Below are 17,177 nucleotides of genomic sequence, written 5' to 3' on the forward strand. Positions count from 1 at the left end.
ACGGAAGGATTTTGAACGTTGGAGAATGCGTAACGGTGATTGGCTATTGAGCTCGGGGGTCGATCGTATAAAGGGACGCCGGGTCGCAACGAGCCTCACAGTACCGCTTCGACTGTGAACGCGATAGGAATTGGATCGTCTATTTTACAAAGGTCCTTTATCTTTTGCAACAATTACATTCGAATGTCTTTTCAAGCGCTAACGACATAATCGACGTTTGGTAAGCGATTAGTAACTGCGAATTCGTAAAATTCGTGGATAATTCTCGAGCTGTTTCGTGCGTACGCGATATTAAGTGGCACGCAAACAGGTGCACCTATTCGCGTAGCGCAAGAAATGTATCACGGAGGTCGTTGCAGGTAATATCCATCGACAGACGGGACAATTCGGGTGCACGATCTACGCCTATGATTGTGCAGTAGGGCATACTCTTCTCGACCACTTGTCTGGCGCCAACCACCACTATTGTCTCGCGAAGGCCAAGCTGTAAATCTTCGTTGCTTATACCGTTTTCTTGGTGAGTGTTAATTTTTTACTTATTCGATGGTATAATAATACCGTTATTACGAGGTAAAAGTTTTTGGATGTGTGATTTCTTGATTGAAGAGACGCTATCATTATTAAAAGTTTGAATATCCCGCCACTAGCGAGGGAAACATAATACAGAATGATTCTTTCATTTGCTTACATTCGATTTGTTAATTTTACTCTTATTCTCCTTTTTAATTCGTAATTTAATTGTGAGGACATATGCTATGGAGCAATTTTTGTTACTTTTAGCATCGTTGCTTTATTTGTTAAGACTGTTGAGCAATACGATCGTTTACTTTATTTACTGCCTTGTTTGCTATTATTTTACTTTTAAAGACAGGTATTTTGGAAATATAAACTTATACATATTGGTATAATATTGATATACTTGAGATAAGCTCGTTTATGCTGTTACTGTTTAGGATCGTTTATTCATTAAGGTCATTGTAATCATATGACAACGAGAACTAGTGTAAAATATATAAAATGTATAGTTCTATTTTAATAATCAATTTTTAGTGTCTTTAGCGAAACGAATTGATTCGTATTAAAAATGTCGTTTAGTGAATAGGAAAATAGGACACTGAAGGTTTAACTAATTTAAAAGGATTTAGTTATTGAAGATAGTACTTGCTGAGCAAATGGATCGCTAAGTTGTCATAATGCTACAAATGATACACGCTTGTTAAATGAAAATCCATCGACTTTTCATTTTTCCATTTGTTTAAGAAATATGTTATCCTATTAGTTTATTCCATTAATTTTTATAATGATATATGCAAACAAAAGTGTATAAATAATAATATGCAAATAATTTTTTAACTTAAATGTCACTTATTTAATGTTTTATAGAATGATATAAGTATACTACTGATAAAATTAATTAATCGAGAACGGAATTAATGCTGTTTATTGTAATCAGAAAGAAAATGGATTAAGGAGCGAGAAGATTTCGAACGTAGCGAAATTATTTGTTGATTGAATATCTTCTCCTACCTGACAAGCAATGCGGGTTATTACAAGTAGTTTTTACTTAATTTCCAATTAGTTATCGTATCTATAAGGTGTTGTCAAAGTTTTGGTACATAAATTTAGCTTGCATCGTATTGTACCGATTTATTTATATATCCTTTTTTATATGATTTATGTTATTGAGCTAGGATTATATTAAATTATTAATAAAATGAAAGAAAAATGGAAATTAAAATTAAATAAAATAGAATTGCATTAAATAAGAAATAGAAATAAAGTCGAACTAAAGCAAATTCAATTAAATTATTTCTTTTTACTTGCCTATGGGATTCTGGGATTATTAAAGTTCCTATTACGTACTCGTATTCCCGCTAATTCTTAAAATGAATTGACTATGAAATGAATGAGATTATTTCTCCGATTATATTAAATAGGCAATATCAATTACGTGTAATTGAATACATTATTCGAACGTTTTCTACAGAACTCTTGTTATTAATACATTATGGAAAATTTGAAACCAATTCGATATATATATAGACGTTGCAAGGCATTTATTGCAAACATATGCTTAACGAAAAATTAGTATACAATATTAGTAGTAGTCTCAAACATACAAATAATCGCAGTAAATGTCCTGCGACTCTTACATACATTGTCATACTCGTTTGAAATTGTAATAATACGTTAATCTTGTCACAGTATCGATAGGATATCAAGATATTCTTAATAATATGTCCACAAGGAGTTTGCAGGGATATTCAAATATTTTCGCGAACCACTGTAATTCAGCACAAGAGCAGAAAATTCCAGATTTTTTAGTTCTCGATCAGAGTGAATGTTTATACAAGTAACATTCGCTATCTGTGTCCATATTTACCGAACATTTCTATTAAACCTGCGCCAAGCTCGTAGAATGCCTCAGGTCGTATATGAGATGTCAGTTTTATCAAACGAAACGGGACCAGCTAATGTTTAATCTCGTAAACTGAAGTTGCCAGCAGAAAAGTACGGCTCTATATAGTAATTGGTGAAGACCGTGAAACGCGAAAGATGAGAAAGAAACAAAAGGCGGGGGATACGACGAATCATGGCAATCCATTTTATTTTCCAGCCATCGATTAACGGCCAACGTTTAATTTCATTTCTTTCGCAAAACTCAATTAGAATCGTCGCGACAATCGCTAGAAACCGCAGGCAAATCTGCCAACGTATCGATCGTAGCGGACGCCAATCCCTCTGCGTTAAATGAAATAACGAAATTCAAGATGTAAATTTCACGAAACTTTTCCTCTCGCATTTGTTCGCCAGTCGATGCTTCAAATACTACAGAATATAGCTATTTGCTTTTTGCTGGAAAGCTGAGCGCTATTTCGCTTATACGTGAAACAGCGAGAATTAGGTATTTCAAAGACACTGTCTATGGAAATCGCTGAAAATTCCAGCCATTTAATTTCACACTGACCTACTCCTGTTTTTTAAATACTTTAGAAGAGGGCGCTACTCGTTACCATTTTATATAGCCATGAAGCGTTTAATCCTCGAAGGAGGATAATCTTAACAAGATACATCTCGGAGAGATGAATAGATATCGGAGATGAATAAAAGTTTTTCGATTCTTCATATTTGATTTTTTAAGTAAAACTTTCCGTTGATCCTGGCTTGAATCTTCTACTTTTTCGTGCACCCAAATGCTTATTATTAGATGAGAGCGATAGGAAGGTTTTTCCTGTTTCGCAACATTAAAGACAGCAGGAAACGAGCTAATAAAATTGAAGTCACTTAGCCCTTAATATATTTAATATGAGTAATTTTTTAAATATAGCCATCTATTAGCGTGCGTTTGAACTTTGCGTTTTTCTTTTTCGCGCACCTGAACGTTTTTTATTAGACTGAGTGGGACACGTACCTAGGAAGCTTTCCGTGCTTCGCAACTTCAAAGTAAACAAAGGACATTTGACAAAGTCAACAAGCGACGAGTTAAAAAAATTGAAGTTAAGATAGACAGAAAGATAATACGTATGTAGTACCTCTGTGGAAGATAATATAAAATGGAAACGTATTTGACGCAACAGAAATATCTTTCTGCAAATATAGGAGACGAGGAATCAATTTAGCAAAATAATTAAATAAAGTTATTGACTCGCGAATTACACGCATGTAATACCAGATAAAATAACTTTAATAATCTTTGTTTCTTATATTCTCGTGAATAATAATTCTTTAATCGATAGTTCCATGGATATTTAGAATAATATCTACAAATTATTTAGAAATGCATAAAAATCCACGGTTTGTTTAATCGTATAGATACATACATAGATAGGTTGAAGGTTTATTTTGAAAATTCATTAGAAACCTAAGAAGTGAATTTACGAACTGCACAGGCGGATAAGTTTGAACGCGAGGAAGAGTGTGGTTCTTGAGTTCGATGATTTTTCCAAGTAACAGTCTTAATTCACGTGCGAATGTTAAATTGGAAATCTTTTAAGCTTTACGCAAATTATACACACGGTTTACACAATAAATATTTATAGAGGTGAAAATGATCTTTAAAACAATCCTTCGTATTAAAACCAAATATTTGAGTAATTCTTAAGGCGAAGATCGCGTATACAAACATTGAATATATTACATAGAGGAAACGTTGCAGAGTAACGTAAAATAATGTTCGTGATACAATTAAAGGCCGCGTTTAAACTAACAGTTCGATCGGGAAAATTCATTACCTTTTAAAAATTCAAATCCAATTAAACAGAATCCAACGAAATTGAATTTCCGCTTAAAAATCTTGTACAAGCCTTTAAAAATCAACGTATGTACCTACTTGTCGCTCTACAAATGCTCGCCGCTATAAATTTCCCTGTCTTAAAAGAAGTAGAAGATACAAACTATATAAACCACATAATTTTTATCGCTTTATATCACGTTGCTATAATACGTTTTATATCACGCGTAATATAGTTTCTCAGCCACAGTGGCGTTACAAGGGCGAGACCATACGTGTCTTAATGGCGTTGTTTCGTTGATATCGAATAATATCGCGCATCGACGATAGGCGACGCGAAAGAAACGCGCCGAGCAAAATCTCAAAGAGACGCTGACAATGCCTTCGTGTAACGTAAGGGATGAAATGAAAAGTCGAGAACAAGTCTTTTTTCCTTTCCTCGTTCTTAGTCAGTTAAGAAGAAAGCGAGAATGGAAGGGACAGCAGCCATGAAGTATGTACGTTTTCACGTCGGTGCCTCTCATTGTCTGCTGCAACGTTACACTGCGTTTCGTTGAAGATACTCTAGTATTGCGAACCTTTATGGTCAAAGCACGTCGAATAGCCATCAAGCGGGTGTATACGACCTATTTGTGACCCAACAACTAAGCTCGATATTAATTCTAGACCCTTGATCCTTGGCCAATGAGTTCACCTGATTATCGTAATTAAGCAGTTATGATTTTAATCGGTTTACGAACGCTTCGATTTTAAAGTAGGATCGGATATCAAGAACAACAGATTTTAAACTGTCGGATTGCATCCGACGGGACTCGTATTTTCTGCTTCGTCGATCCCGTTTTTATCGATGTTTTGATTCGAAGTTTCATGAACATTGCAGATCGTTACGTTGTCGATTATGATAAATCCTGTAAGAATATATTGTATAGATTTGTATTAACATAATGATACATACATAATGATACAAATATTACGCAATACGTGTATCGTACGTATTTCACCTGGATGTTAAAATCAATGGAATTGTGTTTCTACTAGAAATCTTCGTCTCTGACGTATACAGTGGATAGAAAGGCAGGAAATTTGTGAGATAAATTATAATACGTATCCGAATGTGACAAAAACGTCTCGTATAAAAGCAAGTGTTTGTTTATTAGGGCGAGAGCTGTGCTTAATTGCGGAAAAACAGACGCGCGGAATATCTCGTCCGTGGGAATGTACGAACGGTATTGTGTTGCGAAATAACGCATTCGTAGCGTCGTACAAACGTATTGTGTCGTGAAATAACTTGTCCGTGGCCATCGTACGGGCTGTGTATATGCAATGTCGTGAGATATCTGTACCATAATTGCGATGCGGTTAAACGAATATATTCAATGATTTCATCGTCTTTATTGCATAATTAGCTAAAGATGTCGACGGTATTTGTTGATGTATTTTTTATCTTGGCCTAAAGAGAGAAATATTAGAAATTAGGATTTCCAGTAGTTTCTATCCTATGTGATGATGTATCGATAGATGGATTAATTACAGTGGATTAAACAGAAAACGATGATCATTGAACTCGAACTTGATCTTAAAGCAGTCGTGCGATATGACAACTCTCGATTTTAGCGATTCTTCACTCTTGACTCTCCGGTGGCTAACTGACGATCAACGACTGTGATGTCGAAATATTAGGTCGTTCGAAAAGTTTCTTTCGTTTTATAAGGAAATAATGGATGTACAACATTTTTCGTTTTATATTATTTTATCGAATTACGTATGATCCATTTTGTTCTGTCAAAATAGGTTTCATGTTGTATGAAGATGCATCGTTGTAAAAGACGTGTCTGTAAAAGAAAAACACAACCTAATATATTGATGGCCGTTAGGTCTATCGAAGTTTTCTGATCCTTTCGGTTTGTTGGCATTTCCGCTTTATTGTCTATGTTGTCTGTATGTCGGCGATGATTTTCGCGGTGCTATAATTGAAACCAAAGAAGCCTCTGAAAGAGGATCGTTATGCCGAGGCCTAATTGTATCTCTCGCAGGACTAAGGAAACTAAACACTAGAGAGAAGATGTAAAGTTTTGTTTGAAGTGAGATCCACTTCAACGGTATTAATAACTTTAGAATAAGAAGAAGTTTCGGTGAAGTTGAACCGAAAAATTTGATTTCAACGCAAATCAAACGCTGGTTGGCCGTGTCAAACACGTATCGCCGTATCCACTGTTTTGGTCCGGTTATTTCATGCGTGATGACTGACACATATGCAAAATTGAAAGTCCTTTACAACGTACGTACACAAGTGTCCCGTGTGCTTCTTATCTCTCCTTACGCATAAAACGCTATGTGTATATTTCGAAATATGAGAAACGGTTGATTTGCTGTACAAAGTGCAACGTTACATAATACAAAATGAAATTTATTTTCTTACAACTGAAACGGAGACTCGGTTTATTATCTGTGATTTTTATCGAAAGGTATAACCATACCAGATATAACGTTACAGAATAAAATACGTCGCGAAATACCATTACAGCGTGCTTGGTTTTATTTTCTAATCTTTTTATCCTAACTTTGTCATTTCGCTCGTGCGTGTGCCTTGTAACGTAACGGTAGTAATACAGTTTTTACGTTCACTCGTAGCTTGCAACGTAGTATACTTTATGTTCAGACTGCTGGCCATAAACTCGATTTACAATAATTATCCTCCCTCTTGCCTTGTATTCTCGCTTAATCATACACACACACGCAAAACCTTATTTTTATTATTCTTTTATTTTATTCTTTTTTTGTTATTTTAGCCTCAGTTGCGATATGTAAAAGATTCTTGTAATTACGCTCCATCTAAGTGTTAGCCTTATACCTCTAACGTTATAAATAAATTCTTAATATCGAATCGACATCGCAGAAAAGGTAAAATATGGAACACTCAGATCGGTTAATAGAACAGAAATGTAATTGTTCGCAATCATCGAGATCCGAGCATCAAATTGTTTGACTACTTGATGATCTTATTTGCGTAAATATACAAAGAAAGACAGACGTCTGTCTCAGTGTGGTTCCGATCGTTCGTGATCTAAATTCAGACCTAAAACTGTAGGTTCATTCTTCGCCATGAGTTTCATAAGACAGTCGCTAACGAGCTCGCTAACCGAAAGGTCTGCGACTGCGACCAAATGCTCTGGAACCGTACGACTTTTAAAACGATAAGGATCGACGACGACGAAGACTGAAAATGCGAAATATATATGTCGGCTAGATGATAGGATTGGGGGTGGAGGTGTTCGATGAATCTTCGTTGATATTGGCCATCGATGCGGTGTAACAATGGTAGAGTTTATTGGCACAAGTGAGTGGTATTACAGCGTTGGTAATTAATCACAATGTTAGATACTCGCGGCGTTATGACAATGGCCTCGGGTCCGGTAACGAATCCGCGGTCAACGGGATGTCGAACGTGTATACTTCGTGGAAATCTAAGTTATATTCAGGTCGCCACAGAACAAGCACTACGTATCGGAGAATTACTTGTATCGTCGTTAAAATCGTACGATAGAGTGTCTCTCCATCACGGTGACGCTGTCGAGGAAAACTACGATGGGTGTGTCTAAGGGCACCGGATCATCGGATTCGCGGAGAAAAGTCTTCATTCGGAAAGTGAGGGAAATTGGAGTTACTTAGTTGGAGGAAATAGGGGAAGGGTGCTAGCCGCCCTTAAGAGAAAGTCGCCATCGGGCCGCGTCGTTCGTGAGAAAAATAGACTTCTCCAATTTTCCCGTAGTTGGAACAAAGGTTGTTTGTCGGTTTGAAGGACTTTCGTTAAATAGATCTTAAGATTTATAGCGGGTCCTCGGGCTAGCCGAACATGTACTGTGGAGACGCATCAACATCTGGTAATCGTCTTACTCGAAGCATAGTCTGCGTGTGGCGAGCCACGGGACAGAAACCATTGAAACGTTTACCATCGTTACCATCGTTTACCATCGTATAGAGTTACTTCCTGCCTTGGTTAAACAAAACGTTCATCCCCTTGACCGCGACTACGTTCGGCGACTGGTTGTCGCCTCGAGCCCGAGCTCATTATCATAAATCTCGAATAAGTACAGTCGGATCGAATGACAACGGCTTTCTTAATACGGCTATGGTGAAATCTAAATTACGGTACTAGGTGTCTTCCCAAAGTTCCGAGGGGAAGGCTCCGGTGCTCTTTCATCTCCGACATATATATAATGCGTTCGTCTAATAACGCACGCACATTCGTACGGTAAATACGTGAGGTTATTTGGTGCAGGATGTGTAGATGTTTAATAGTATATTTATTAACAATTCTCGTTTTCGACTCTTTACGTACAACTCTCGATTCAACAAATGTTTTCTTGATCCGATTCGTTTCTTTTTGTCGCCCTTTAATATCCCCACTACGCACGCGGTTGGTAGGCGTTCGCGACCATTGTTACCTGACGTTTGAAAACTAAAATTCCTTTCTTTTTTCGCCTCTGAATATCCCCACTACGCACGCGGTTGGTGGGCGTGCGTGACCGTTGTCACGTAACAACGGTCGCGGACGCCTACCAACCGCGTGCGCAGTGGGGATATTGAGAGACGACAAAAAGAAAGGAATTTTATTTTTCGAACGTCATTTTCGTCCGTGACCGTTTACACGTGGCAATGGTAGCGGACGCCTACCAACTGCGTGCGTAGTGGAGATATTGAGAGGCGACAAAAAGAAAGGAATTTTCCTTTTCGAACGTCCTTTCGTCCGTGACCGTTTACACGTGGCAATGGTAGCGGACGCCTACCAACTGCGTGCGTAGTGGGGATATTGAGAGACGATAAAAAGAAACGAATTATCGTTTTCGAACGTCACTTTCGTCCTTGACCGTAGACACGTGGCAACGGTAGCGGACGCCTACCAACTGCGTGCGTAGTGGAGATATTGAGAGGCGACAAAAAGAAAGGAATTTTCCTTTTCGAACGTCCTTTCGTCCGTGACCGTTTACACGTGGCAATGGTAGCGGACGCCTACCAACCGCGTGCGCAGTAGAGATATTGAGAGACGACAAAAAGAAAGGAATTTTAGTTTTCAAACTTCATTTTCGTCCACGACCATTGTTACACGACAACGGTCACGGACGCCCACCAACCGTGTGCGTAGTGGGGATATTGAGAGACGACAAAAAGAAAGGAATTTAATTTTTCCAACGTCATTTTCGTCCGTGACCGTTTACACGTGGCAATGGTGGCGGACGCCTACCAACCGCGTGCGCAGTAGAGATATTGAGAGACGACAAAAAGAAAGGAATTTTATTTTTCGAACGTCATTTTCGTCCGTGACCGTTTACACGTGGCAATGGTAGCGGACGCCTACCAACCGCGTGCGTAGTGGGGATATTGAGAGACGATAAAAAGAAACGAATTATCGTTTTCGAACGTCACTTTCGTCCTTGACCGTAGACACGTGGCAACGGTAGCGGACGCCTACCAACCGCGTGCGCAGTAGAGACATTGAGAGACGACAAAAAGAAAGGAATTTAATTTTTCCAACGTCATTTTCGTCCGTGACCGTTTACACGTGGCAATGGTAGCGGACGCCTACCAACCGTGTGCGCAGTGGAGATATTGAGAGACGACAAAAGGAAACGAATTTTCGTCTTCGAACGTCATTTTCGTCACGCCTTTTTTCAAATATTCGTTGGAGGGATTGTAGGGATATCGATGACTGGTTAGGCCTATTGGCACTTACGCTTCGATGTTATACTTGTATCGACGAAACCGTTGGAAAGTTTTGTTATCGCAGCTACATACGTAAGTGTGTAACACAGATTAACCATCGTACCTGATTAACACTAACTCTTGACGAAATGAATAAGGGCAAATGCACAATTTTAAATCGAATTTTCTATGTCGTTTCGCCGGGCTTGGTAAGATTAGCGTTGAACAAGGACAAAAGGCGCCTTTATCCGTCTAACAGGGCATTCTCTTGCCATTCTCATATCGCATCCATTTACACGGTAACGTACGACCCTCGTACTCTGTATCTCTATATCTTTATGGTTATTCCAGACAATGCCAACAATAGAAAGAAAGATTGGTTGCTGACGGCTCGTAACGTATAGCTGGAAAAGTTAGAGTTGCAGAGAGCAACTTGTTAGAGTAGCGGCAATATGGAAGTTGTACTCGCACAGGTAAACTTGGCCATGTAGAAGTCTGGGCTGGGTTAGATCGTGTTCTAAACTCGAGTTACAGAGCTAAAATAACGTATCCGGACGTGTAGATGATTCGAGTTAAAGCAAGCTTTATTTTCACTTATAGGAGGCAGCGAAACGAAAGGAATCAAAGAAAATTGTTGCAGCCTCGTGCAGGTTTTTGAAGTCATAGGGGCTCGATCGTAAAACAAAATTCGTCGAACGAGCGGGTATTCTATTTACCTGATAAAGTTAAATATTATCGCCCGCGCTACAAAAGAAAAAATCTATTATCCATTTGTTCCTATCTCCACCATTTACATACACCGTTTTTGCAACGGTAAAATTCCTTTGCAAATCATTTTTTAACGAAAACTACGAACAATGTTTTCCGCGTTACTCTGACGCGCTTTTAATTCGCCGTGCTTCATGCGGCTTTTGTCGCAGCCGCTAGCATTGAAATACGTGTCGCGGAAAGGTCGTAGTTGAAGCTGCGCAATAGTAAAGGAAAAAAGGCGCGATATCGGTTCATGTTGTAGGCGATTCGGCGTAAACGCGTGGGAGAGATACCCTGCAACGATTGCCGCGCTTTATTAACTAGCGTAGAGAAGTTGAAAGCGAGAGAAAATTTCAGTGACATCGATGAACACCCGGCGGTATGGAATACGGGTCACGCTTATCCCGGGCATCGATTGGAATTACTCGCACGAGATACGACCACGGATAAACGTTTCGAGGAACTTTTCCGTTGTTCCCAGCGTCGTCTCCTCCGATTTGCGAAATCTTTCGTACTTTTTCCGTCGATGTAACGAGCGTAGTTTCGGTCCAATTGGAACAAGGGTCAAAGAAAGGAAGCTTTTTGACTCTCGATGGCTCGCTAAATCGCGACCTAGCAAACAACGAATCAGCTTACGCGGAAATGCTGCATTTATGCATAAGAAGCGCGCAAGCCAATTTCTTCGAAGATAACTACGTTCAATTAGCATAGAATTAATATCGTAAGGTCGGAATTTTTTTCCTTTTTATATAAAATGAAAACTGGTATTTTTAACGAGACTTTTTACTCGAGCAGAAAGAACGAGATTGGTTGTTGGTTGAAGTAGCAATAACGATGTGACGAATATCATCATTCGTTCGTTTCACTATTAATTTGGTGACGTTTTAACGACCAGGTATATCGGTTTCATGTTCTGTGCGAAACAATCAGATTGTGACGCGTATACGTGTGGGAAATGTTTAAAGATTCGGAAGATAAAAGAAGCGAGTAATAGAATTTAAGGATGCATAGAATTCACAGAATATGCAACGATATATAGGACATTCAAAGTATAATCTTCGTTAGGATATTTAAAAAGTACGACAAATATCTGTCCGGGTTTTAACACTTTAGTGTGACCGTAAAAATATAAATATTCGTATATCCACAATGTAAATATAAAAATTTCAAACAATATTTCTAAGTGATGTGGAATAATCGACGAGGAAGTAACAGTCGAAGACTGTTTGATGTACCCTTCTTGCGTGTCAGTATTGTTTCATAAAAATGAATTTAAAGGAAACTATTTGGAAATTGAGGTGGAAGATACCCTAAACTACGATAAAAAATACACACGTACACACTATTTATACATACGTACTGAGAGTGTTCCAAGGATGAAATGTTAAACAGCTTTGAATATTAAAATGTTAAACAGCTTTGAATATTAAAACTATTTTAAAAATTAGAGGAAAATTAAGCCAGCTTACTGCTATTACTATTAGGACCGAGTATTAAGAACCAGATGTTACTAATCAGATGAATAATGAATGAACGAACAACGCAACGACAAGAACAAATTCTTTTTTTCGAATAAAGTCATCACACACGCGCGCGCTTGTACGTTCACCTGAAGTATATAATAATTTATTATATTAATTAATAAGCCTATATACTCTACAATGATATAATTAGTTAATCGTTGAGCGTGGTATCGCAGAAAATGCGTGGACGAAACGTGCAAGTGCATGTTTATGCTCGAACGAGAAACTAAGTTTATCGAATAATTGAAAATATTCCGCGAACCTATTCCATAGAATTACATAAAACGTGGCTTTAGACGTTATAAAATTCCTTCTTCTTCTCGTCTATTCGATTTAAACCCGACTTTTTCGCGCCTTCTTCTCGAACGACAGTAAATTAGAGTTGGAAATATTTAACGTCTCAAATAAATAAATAAATAAATCTAATCGAAATTCTGGATTGCATGATTGTGGGAATAATTTTCCCAAGTATTGAAAATTCAGGCAACATAAAGAGCTTAATACGTAAAGGTCGAAAGAATGATCGAAAAGTAAAATAGAATTACCTGTCTGTATTATTTATTCCCGAAACTAATGAACTAAATAGAAAGAGAATGAAGGTGAATTTCCTTTTGAAATTTTATCTCGCATGGGCAAATTACTCTATACTTTGTAGTACGTATACAGGAAATTCAATTTTCATTTAAATGCAGTGCACGTAACCTCTGGTCTATCGAAAGGAGAAACCTACCTGAAGAGTTCAATTCTGCCATGTGATATTTAGACTCATTCTTCTTTCATACATTTTTTCTATATTTCCATTTTAACCTCGTTTCTCCTTTCCCCGCTACCGATAATTTCGCGTTTCTGTCTCCTCCAATGTTCCATCTGTCCACGGGTGTGTACGGGTGTACGGGTGTCTCGTAGAATTTGAATTTCAATGCGCCGCAATGAGTTACCTACCTGCGGCTACTTCATCGTCCTATTCGAGAGAGTTTACGCAATAGGTAAATTTCGTTTGTTTCGATAAGTCGGTTAAATTAGAAGCGATGCATAATAAAATACGGGTAAAATGTTTCGGGCGAGAAAGACTCCGTGGAACAGCGATTAACCTTTCGCGATTGCATGTAGATTCGATGACGAACTCGAAGATTCTTTATATCGAATAACCTTTGAAGCCACCATCTATGTTTATTTGTTAAGATTCAGATTCAAGTGATCGACCATTTCTGATTTCAAAGAGATGGGGCTTGGCTTTCTTATTTAGAAGTTTTACATTCGATCTTATGTACGAAGGGAACGTGAATCTTTATATTACTGCAGGGGAAGCTTGAAAGTTGGGGAAAAGGTAATTTCGTATTCTACATTCACCTTTGTTCAATTCATTTCTATGTAAATCATTCCGCGACACAGATAATCGCAATAGAAAAGGACTGAAACTTCGATAAAAACGTCCCGACAATCCGATAAAAATTGTCTATGCAAAGATATTTAATGTTTTCCACGCCTTTCCTCGATCTAATGTTTGTTATCTAATTTTCTATTCGTGCATTTATTCTTCAGACTCGACGAAAAGATTCGCGGACATATATACACGTGGTTTCACGAAATTCTCGGGAAACCGTCCAATTTTCCAATCGTCAGAAAGATTCAGTCATTGATATGAAAATTGGTTTTGTTCCGCTTTCGAAATTTTTCAATTCGTCGTACTCGGGTTTTTGAATCCGATTGGTCTGCCCCCAACAACCTTACGACGAATCGCTCGCTAGGAGACGCCTCCATAGATGTCGGTAGAATTCGTCCAAGTCAAAAATATCCGTGGATCGTCTACCCGCTGCGGAGCAAAACAGATTTCAAGAAAATTCTCTCCGCCCATTATCCAGCAGTGTTTCGTCTTAATGAACAGTTCAAAAGACTATTAATCAGAGGATACGCCGCACGAAATCCTTTTTACGATCCGTCTCACAGTTTGCTAACCGTCGCCAGTAACAAACTCCAATCTGTTCCACAATCAACTCTAATTTCAAGGCAATCGGTCGATCGCACGGCTGGCGGACGTAAATCTCCACGCTAATTTCATTTTGGCATTCCAAATCGTATCTCGAAATGGAAATCACGTCCGAATACCCGGAAGATATAGTTCGCGGACCATCTTCGCGGGAAACATCGACTTTCTTTATTAATTCGTAATTGAGACTGATTTGTGTGGTTCGCGTGCTGTAATTCTCCGTATGTGCGTATAGCGCACGCGTGTGTGCGAGATACGTGACGGGGGAAAAAATGTGTGGGCGAATGGGAAAGACAGGGGTGGAAAAGAAATGTAGACGCCCAGTGGTTGCAAACAGTATCCGTACGTCGGTGTATTTACTGCTTCATCTACGTTGGCGGATAAGGTGAGGCAGCTTCAAATTGATACATCACGAATTTTATTAAGTTTTCTTCTTTCTAAAATTTGTTCAAAATCGTCGACGATAGTCGTCTATTCTGTGGCACGTACGTGCCGGTGGCTGTGAAATTGCAGCAAGTCGTATACGATGGAGGACGAGAGGAAGTTTAAAAAAAAAAAAAGGATAAAAGAAACGCGACAGTTTTAGAAAAAAAGAAAAGTTGTAATTGATAAGAAGAATTGGATTGCGAACAAGCTTGATACGGATGACTGTCTTCAACGTTGTTGGTGATGAAAGTCGCAATTAGTGCAGTTATCGTACACAGTTTTGTGAATTTTAAACTTCCCTTCGATCGCCGCTGTATCTCGTTTTTAGACGCGTTTCGACGTTCGACGTTCGGCGTTCGAGCGCGTTAAAAAGTATTTTTCCGACACGCAATAAAACGTTTCGTAAAATATACGATCTTCTAAAGTGAGATTTACGCGTCGTACAATTTTACGAGCAGTTTGTTCAAAAATGTGCCTCTTAAATGCTTAAATCACTTGCACTATTTTTAGAATTAATCGTATATTCTAGCTGCCGACTTACGATAATAAAAGATAATGGATTTTGTTGAAAAGACAAGTGAGAAACGAACAGATTTATTCTTTTTATATCGCATATATGTATTGTAATTTTGCACCATTACATTGTTACATTCTCATCTGCTTCGATAACGAAATTTTCTGTTCCGTACGCTTTAAAGGCTCCAAGATATTTCGTGGTTCGATGGAACGTAGAATATAGCAGATCCATCGTGTCTTTACATTTTATCTTTTATCACTGACCTCTCACCTGCATATAATGTGGATTATAACGTTATTTCAGCATCCGCCTTTTCAGCGAAAGGTGTAAAACGCAAAACTCCTCTTCGAGATCCATCGATGTATCCATAAAACATTTTGTATGGGGTATTACCATACACGACACTTTAAGCTTTATAAACAACGTTTTCTCACTCAGTTACAGCATACGAGTTACGCCATTGCCAAATTTTAGGCCGACATTAATAAAATTACAAGATAAAACAGTCGTTTCGTTGCAATTTCATTCTACGTTATAACAGCCACACGTACTCCGTGTTTGACGAGTATACTCGTCACCGTTTACCTTTTGCGACACATTCTAGGCACACGCTTTCAAAGAGATCTGGAAGAGCTGATTAATCGTATCATAAATTCACTTATCACTCGCTTTTTATCGACCAATTATCACAATTTATTAATCACTGACAATTAGTCGGCTAAATGGTAACATGGACCGTTAGCATGGAAACGTAGAAGCATTTCAGCGTTCGCTGCGTACACGGGATTTATCGAGAAAAATACAAGTAGAGTAGAAATGCGTTTATTGAAACAAAACTTTAATTAACGCCCAATTAACGGAACGTTTGCTGGTATTATTCGAGCAAAGAGCGATACGTAGCGAGAAAAATTGGTAAGCTTCCATTATACGAACTCCAATTATATAAACTGTTCTCGTTTCCTGACAACTTTAGATAAATCGTCTTCCGCCATATTTGTCGAACGCGGTTTAACATCCGCAGCGGTCTCTCTGAATCCCGTAAAAACTGTGAAATGAAAGAAACGCATTTTGATCGTTCGCCTGTGCAACAGAACGAACGTTTCTATGTCGCTTTTGTTATTAAATGGTTTCGTAGAAAGTATTACGTGTTTCGTAGTATAGAGCCTTTTAATACAGTGAAAATACGGTCAGTTGGAAAAATCTGCGTACATCTCTTGGATAGAAAAAATATTTTCTACGTAAAGACGCAGGCAGAGAGGCGTGTGCAGTTGTTTAAGCTGTAAGCTGTTTGATAAATGTATTTTTAATATCTTTCTCGATAAATCCTCGTACATAGAAATACTCCGAAATGCTTTCACGTTTCTCTGCTAACGATTGATATTACATTTAGCCGACTAAAAGATTATGACGCGTCAGAACGCCTAGCGTTGCAGCGCGTGAAGTAGATGCGACAGGAACACGTTTACGCGTATACGGTAATAACTTTTAGTTAAATATCAACGTTTTCCTGACTTATCGCTCGTACGCAGAGACGAGCTCTGTCACGAAGCTGATCCTCGCTTTAAATTCTTACGTACTTCGACGATATGATTATTTAACGGGGTGTCCTGAATTAGAATGTTCTAAAACAGCGTCTTTTTGTGATTTTTTTTAGAAGGGAAAGAAAGAAACGAAGTTATTGAATTTTGAGGTGTGGCTTTATATATATTTAACGAATACAACAAATTTTTTTTAATGTTAACAAAAGAATTATATCAGATTTCTAATCGTTTTCAGTCGGCGTGAAAGATTCACCTCGTAATTCTTGACTGAAACGGAAAAACTAGAAAGGATTAAATTATTATATATTTTTCTTCTCGATGAACTAAAACAGTTTGTCAAAAAGTTGATTTAAATAATTGTTATAGCACCTTGAAGTTTATTCTTTCTTCTTAAAAAACACATTTTTTTATTTTCCGCCTTTTTTTTTTAGTCCACCGAGAAGAAAAATATATAATAATTTAATCCTTTTTTGGTTCTTCGTTTCAGTGGAGGATCACGCCG

This window comes from Bombus affinis, unplaced genomic scaffold (assembly GCF_024516045.1).
Source record: "Bombus affinis isolate iyBomAffi1 unplaced genomic scaffold, iyBomAffi1.2 ctg00000059.1, whole genome shotgun sequence".
In the NCBI taxonomy this organism is placed as follows: domain Eukaryota; kingdom Metazoa; phylum Arthropoda; class Insecta; order Hymenoptera; family Apidae; genus Bombus; species Bombus affinis.